The sequence below is a fragment of the Anguilla anguilla genome, chromosome 1, assembly GCF_013347855.1.
Source record: "Anguilla anguilla isolate fAngAng1 chromosome 1, fAngAng1.pri, whole genome shotgun sequence".
In the NCBI taxonomy this organism is placed as follows: Eukaryota; Metazoa; Chordata; class Actinopteri; order Anguilliformes; family Anguillidae; genus Anguilla; species Anguilla anguilla.
This window is the reverse complement of record NC_049201.1, coordinates 69,629,650-69,637,149: the sequence shown is the minus strand read 5'-3', so window position 1 is coordinate 69,637,149 and position 7,500 is coordinate 69,629,650.

Sequence of the window (7,500 nt, the reverse complement as noted above, 5' to 3'; positions counted from 1 at the left end):
CCCAACAGGGGAAACCCCAGCAGATCCAATTAAGCTATTAAAGGGCCAGCCACCTCTCGCAAGAGCAAAACAGAGGACAAAGAGGACAGGAGAGCACATATTTCTCTCAGGAAAGACATCCAGCGTTCCCAGATTTTTTACTGAGCATTTGGTTTAAATTCAATTTTAAAAAATGAGGTTCATTTTCAGTTTATTTTCACACTAACGAAAGATGCTTTTTTAGATTCAGATTTATTTATTTTCACTCATCATATAAAAATGACAAAATAGAACAAAAAACAGTACAAAGAGGGCTATTGTAAAAGGTGAGATGTTAAAATGAGAAACAATTTGTAGAGTATTGAGTGCAAGGATTACCCATTAAGCCAGCAATAGCTGACTGATTTTCAATGGGGTCCGAGACTGGACTATTGAAACAACTAAATATACAACAAATATACAAATTTTGATCTCTGCATTTAAAAATATCTACAGGAAGCTGATGCTTTCAAATAGTAGGATTGCCCATAATGTGCACGGCACTGTGATGAGACATATTGTGGTTGATCATGTGCATCTACAATACAAGTCATGCATAATGAATTACATACTGCATACTTCGTCAATTACTTCATAGAATCAGACTGAAGATGTACTATACATAACTTGGATATTATTTGTGTTTGTGTTTCTATGTTACTACGCAGTTACTACGCAGTGTCATGCATTTTTATGTCAGTATTTTGTACATACATGTTTGATGCATGTTAGTGTATATAGGTGCCCGTTAATGCACATACGTGTGTGTGTGTGTGTGTGTGTGTCTTCAGTGAATGCATGTGTTTAATGTATTTACATTTTGGCACATTGTTATTGTGCATGTATGTGTGCTTGTGTACTACTGCTTCTGTTTTATTATGGCTATTTTGAATATTTTTTATTTGCTGTTCATTCTTTCCTTTTATGCAGCTTTTATTGTATCCCTTGTGTGTAATTTTATGCCTTACTCTTTTAACTCTTCTGGAAAGCACTTTGTGTTGTTTGCTTGAAAGGTGCTATGTAAATAACATGTATTACTGTTATTACATACCAACATATTGTACGCGCATGTATGTCTCTTTTACTATAGAGTATGCATGTCTCATTTGTGTTTATGAACATACATTTGTGTTTTGAGTTCACATGTGTGTAGCCTGTACTAATGCATATGTATGTTACGTACATGTGTTACATGTGTGTAGCCTGTACTAATGCATATGTATGTTACGTACATGTGTTACATGTGTGCTTAATTACACCAGAGCATCACAGTCCTTTTAGCCTCTATTCATACATGTTTCTTGTGTTTGATTTGTGTGTGTTGTTGTTGTATGTGTTGCTTGTTGTGTGTGCTGTTGTATGTGTTGCGTATTGTGTGTGTTGTTGTATGTGTTGCTTGTTGTGTGTGTTGTTGTTGTATGTGTTGCGTGTTGTGTGTGTTGTATGTGTCGTGTGTGTTGCTGTATGTGTTGTGTGTATGCTGTTGTATGTGTCGCGTATTGTGTGTGTTGTTGTATGTGTTGCTTGTGTGTGTGTGTTGTTGTATGTGTTGCGTGTTGTGTGTGTTGTTGTTGTGTGCGTTGCGTGTTGTGTGTGTTGTATGTGTTGTGTGTGTTGTGTGTGTTGCTGTATGTGTTGTGTGTATGTGTGCTGTTGTATGTGTTGTTGTATGTGTTGCTTGTTGTGTGTGTTGTTGTTGTATGTGTTGCATATTGTGTGTGTTGTTGTTGTGTGCGTTGCGTGTTGTTAACAATGTTACAGGATTGCTTGCGTCCTTTCTCCCGTTTTCTGGCTATTCTGGGAAAATCTTAATTACAGTCTTTCTGCGTGTGGTTGAGCCGTGTGGTTCGGGGTTGTACTCAGTCTACCTCTCTCTCACTGCGCCTCTCTCTTTCCCTCTCTCCTGCTCTCTCTTGGCTGTTTTTCCCTTCGACCTCTCCATGTCGTTCTGTCTCCGCTTCTCTTTCGCTCGTATCCCTTCCATCCATGCAGATTCAATTTGACTCTTCCTTCCCTTCATCTTTTCTGAAATGCCCAATCCATCTCTAGCCCCTGCCTCATATCCCCATTCATTCTCTCTGTCTCTCTCTCTTTCCCTCTCTCTCTCTTTTCTGTATCTATTCTCTCTTTTCCTGTGGTTAGTTTGTTAATTGCTCTTCATGTTGCTTGTATATTTTTATTTTGAAGTACAGTAATTTCTGTGGTTGAACAATGTCCCAATAAAAGGGGTTTTAAATCTCAATCTCTCTCTCCCTCTCTCTTTCTCTCTCTCTCTCTCCATTCTCTCACTCTCTCTCTCTCCTCCTCTCTCCCCCTCTCTCTCATTCTCACTTCCTCTGTCCCTACCTCTTCCCCCCAGCTGTGTAATTCTGCTCAGTGACAGAGTGCCTTTTTTCTGGGCACTCAAAAATAAATTTGGTTTTATTAGGGCTTGGGGATCAAATTACTTCCTTTCTTCCTCCCGTTCTCCCATTCTCACTCTGCCTCTCTCTCCCCTTAGCTCAACCTTTTCCTCGCCATAAAATGAAATACATAATTAAGGTAATTTAATCATAATTGGCCCGCGCCATATGACATCTATCATCGGGCGATTTGAACTTTCAAATTTTTACGCGCGACGTTAATTTCTTCCTTGCTGACGGCGACAGTGCGAATGAAAATCCACAGGCCCCTGCAGAAGAATGGAGCAGTCTCACAGCCGCCGGCAGCTCCTTTTTGATGGAGACCGTGGGAGGTGCAACACTTTGCCCGGGGTCTGGCTTGAATACGTCCTGATTATAATTGTGCCATTTCGTCCTGCCTCTAACGTGGCGTTTTTACCTGGCTGTCCTCATGCTCTCGGCAATAAGAGGAGGTCAAAGAAAGGGCAATGAGGCCGATGAGTGACGATAAGCGAATGCACAGAAACGAGCGTCAGCCCCGTATGGCTATATACGTATCGCGTCTATACAGTATGTTCAAATGCTGCACCTGCATTTACATTACATTACAGGCATTTGGGAGACGCTCTTATCCAGAGCGATGCACCAACATGGTGTATAACTATAACTGGGTTGGCAACTTGGCACATTCTTACAATGGCACACACATGCATGCGTGTGCCATTGTGAGAAAATATTGAATGTAAACCATATAAGATTCCCACTTGATGGAAAGACTGAAGCTCATAGTTAAGCTTGGATGCAACAGGAGAGGGTTTGTAGGCAGCATTCTCTCCCGGGTTGGGCCTGCGCCTCGTAGCCTAGCCTAGCCGAGCCTAGCCTAGCGCCCGTGTTTTTTCTCTCTGTCGCGGGCTGAAGTCACAGGGTCTTGCGCTGTCGCCGCGGGGCCTTCAGGAACGGGGCCAGATCCAGACGATGTCGTGCGCGTCCAGGGGTCCCGGCTCGTGCTGCCGGCCAGGCCGGCATATGGAGCTTAGCCAGCGCTGAGCGAATGAACCGCGGCCCTTCCCTTCAAACTGACCCAGTTGAAGTGTCCAGAGCTACCAGACGCGCTAAGCCGTGATTAAGTGACCTGGTCAGACGGCTCAGGAGATGATAGTGATTTATAAAAAGACAAGTGCACTAGTGTTCAAGTGCACTAGTGTTCAAGTGCACGTTCTCAGTAACAATTGGGATGTTAACAGCAATGCAATGATGTTGTCTGGGACTTTCCGCCTGGGAAAGGAGGTTAGAGTTAAGGAGAGCAGGGAACTGGAGCAACAGCGAAGGATGACTCGTTAATGACTCTGTCAGTCTGGATTGCAATGTGATTTCCAAGGAGTAATATCAGATCATTTACGCAAGGAACATGATGCATCGACACACGTCTATGAGTGTGCATATGTCTGTTTGCATGTGTGACAGTGTGCATGTGGCCTGCACGTATGTGTTTGTGTGTGTGTGTGACCAGGTATGTGTGTGTGTGACCGTGTGTTTGTGTGTATGTGTGCGTGTGACTGTGTGTGTGTGTAGGTGTGTGTGACCGTGTGTGTGTAGGTGTGTGTGTGACCCGTGTTTTGTGTGTATGTGTGCGTGACCGTGTGTGTGTGTATATGTGTGTGTGACCGCGTGTTTGTGTGTATGTGTGTGTGACCGCGTGTTTGTGTGTATGTGTGTGTGTGACCGCGTGTTTGTGTGTATGTGTGTGTGTGACCGCGTGTGTGTGTATATGTGTGCGTGTGACCGTGTGTGTGTGTATGTGTGTGTGTGACCGCGTGTTTGTGTGTGTGTGTGTGTGCGTGTGTGTTTGTGTGTATGTGTGCGTGTGTGACAGTGTGTTTGTGTATATGTGTGCATGTGACTGTGTGTGTGTGTAGGTGTGTTTGTGTATATGTGTGTGACCGTGTTTTGTGTGTATGTGTGTGTGTGTGACCGTGTGTTTGTGTATATGTGTGCGTGTGACCGTGTGTTTGTGTATATGTGTGCGTGTGACCGTGTGTGTGTATATGTGTGCGTGTGACTGTGTGTGTGTGTAGGTGTGTTTGTGTATATGTGTGTGTGTGACCGTGTGTGACCGTGTATGACCACGCTGTACGCTGATTATGCAGGAGCAGATGTTTATGTCCTTGCTCACGAGGGTAAAGGTGTACGTGCATGTCTGTGCGCTCATGTGGGTGTGCATGCTCTGTAAGCTGGAAATGATAAGACTAGCACAGAGAAATTTGATTTCCTTTATTGCTATCAAACTCTCACGTATCACACGTCTTTGTGCACAAAGTCCACTTCAAGCCTCCCGGAGAATGGACTTTGAAATGCAAAGAGCTGACGTATTCAGAAAGAGAAGTGGCAAACACGGCATACTGAGCCAGGCAAATTCATTTATTTTATTTATTTATTTAATGTTTATTTGATAGGGACAGATAAATTTAAACATAGCTCATTGACAAACAATATCCAATAGCAATGTATCACAGCATTTATAGCATATGCTAATTTCCGATGCTTGTCCCTAGCTGGGCTTTTCAAACACATACACATACAGCACAAAATCATATAATCATAAAGCACATACAATAAACTACTAGAGCATTATTTACCTTAAAAATGAGTAAAGATAAAATTAAAATGTTCAAAGTATGTTTTTGTTCCCTGCAATGGCATTTCCTCTCATCCTCTTCTTTTCTCTCTGACATATTATTCAGTCTGACAGTTACCCAATAACAATTGATTATACTTGATTATTATGAACATTTATTGACATGTAATCCTGTGAAAAAAGTTCTTCCGTCAAAACATTTAGGTTTTTAAGTGTATCCCCTTTGCGTGCTTAAGAGGGAACATTTTAATTCAATTAACATCCTGTTTTTTTATTGAAAAGAAAAATTCCAGTTTGAGGTCAGTCACTTTTTTCTGTGATCCTATGGATACAAAATCAATTATATTCAAAGAAAATTCATAATTGCAAATGAATGGCTGCGATCACCACTACATCTGAAAGAACGCTCTTGTAGTATAAATGCATTTTCTATGACCTCTTCAAACTGGCAACGCATGGTCACATGATGTACATCCACATTCTCTTCCATACGGTTATGCCGCTCTTCTCTCTCTCTCTCTCTCTCTCCATCTCCCTCTTTCCCACACTCCCTCTCTCTCCTCTCCTCCTGGCTCGTCCACTCCCAGCCTCAAAAAAAAAAAGAACGCTTTATTGGTATGCCCAGATTACACAAGCCTTATGAAAGCAGGGACAATAAGCGCATCAGAACAGCGCGGTGCACATGAATTGAGTACAATGGGGGCATCGGCCCCCGGTGTGGCCAGAGCCGTGCAGCGGGGTTACACAACCTCCATTGTCCCGCTCATCTGCTCACTGGCCCCATTGTGAGCGAGAGGTTGCGTGTGAGGGGCGACGCGAGGCATTCAGCGTGGGCCGCTCTCCGCATGACTACGCACGTACATTCCGGCTCTCATGCATCTGTTTCACAGGTATCCGTCCAGCTGTGATGGGCATGCTGCTCTGGGGGAATTAGTGTGTGTGTGTGTGTGTGTTTCTGTGTGTGTGTACATGTGTGTAAGTGTGTGTGTGTGTGTATATGTGAGTGTGTGTGTGTATGTGAGTGTGTGTGTGTGTGTGTGTGTGTGTGTGTGTGTGTGTACATGTGTGTGAGTGCGTGTGTGTGTATATGTGAGCGTGTGTGTGCATGTGTATGTGTGTGTGTGTGTGTGTGTACGTGTGTGAGTGTGTGTGTGCGTGCATGCATGTGTGTGTGTGTGTATGTATGCATGAGCATATGTGTGTGTGTGTGTGTGTGTGTGTGTGATTGGGTGTGCATTAACTATATCCCTCCTTTCCCCTTCCCTCTGAACCATGTCTTTGCGGGGAATAAATTCACAAACAAAACCTCAATAAATCAGTATAAACACTAAGACATCCCGAGGAGCATCAATTAAAAAACCACCCCTGGAAAACAGACAGTGACAGAGAGGGCGGGGAGGGAGAGCGGAAGAGGGAGGGGAGGAACAGACACAGCAGCACAGCAGTAGCACAGAGGACAGACAGACCCTGCCAAGACAGAGAGGGGGGGGTGACGCTATCGCTGCTTTTAATTACCAGCGAGGAAGAGAGAAACCGAGCTGGTGTCGGGCGGCCAGCGGCGCCATATGGAAGAGAAGTGTGAGGTCCGTTTAGCCTAAATCGGCGCCGCGGTACGGCGGGCCCGCCCGGCGGTGTCCCAGCATGCCGAGCGGCGCGTCTGCGAATCAGCAGCGCGGCGGGGGGGGCTGTCAGATTGCGCGGGCGGAGGCCGAGCAGGTGAGCGCTCAGCGTGCGGATAGAGGGAGAGGGAGGAGGAGTGAGCGAGAGAGAGAAAGAGAGGGAGAGAGGGAGAGAGGGACAGACATAGCTCCTCGGTCTCTTCACCTGCGCAGGTAGGCCTGGTCCGGCGCGTGCTCAGACTGGTGCCTGGTCCTCCAGGGCCCCGAGCCGTTGTGCACCGGCAGGCTGGGGCAGGCATCGAGGGCCCCCGGTCCACCCCACCTACCCCCACTGGGAACCGTCATTCTGGGTGGGGGCCTCCAGCCCAAACGGTGAAAGGACCCAGGCCTCTTGAAGAAATTCTCCCTCCAGTACTGACAGCTCCTTCACGGTCTCTCTTTCAGGAGAGCCTCTATCGTGCCTCACACTGTTAATATGATCACTGCGTGTGTGTGTGTTAGTGTAGCTGGCTCCCCTGGCTGTATTGACTGGGGGGGGGGCTCCCCTCCCCTCTCTTTCACACACTTTCACCTTTACCTTTTGGCAGTGAGCGCAGCTCGGCGTGGAGACAAAATAAAGAGACTGAAGACTAAAGACACCATTAAACGTCCTGGCCTTTGGACTAGAACACTGCGGTTTGGATTCCCAAGAAGAGAATTGTGGTTATACTCTCGGGCAAGCCCCTCTGATTTGTTCACTTAATATAAATTGATAAAATGTAAATATGGTTGTAGCCCTGAAAGAGTGCTCCTCCAAGCAATCAATATTCCAACTGTTGCGATGGTAATGCTATTACTCTGTACTGCG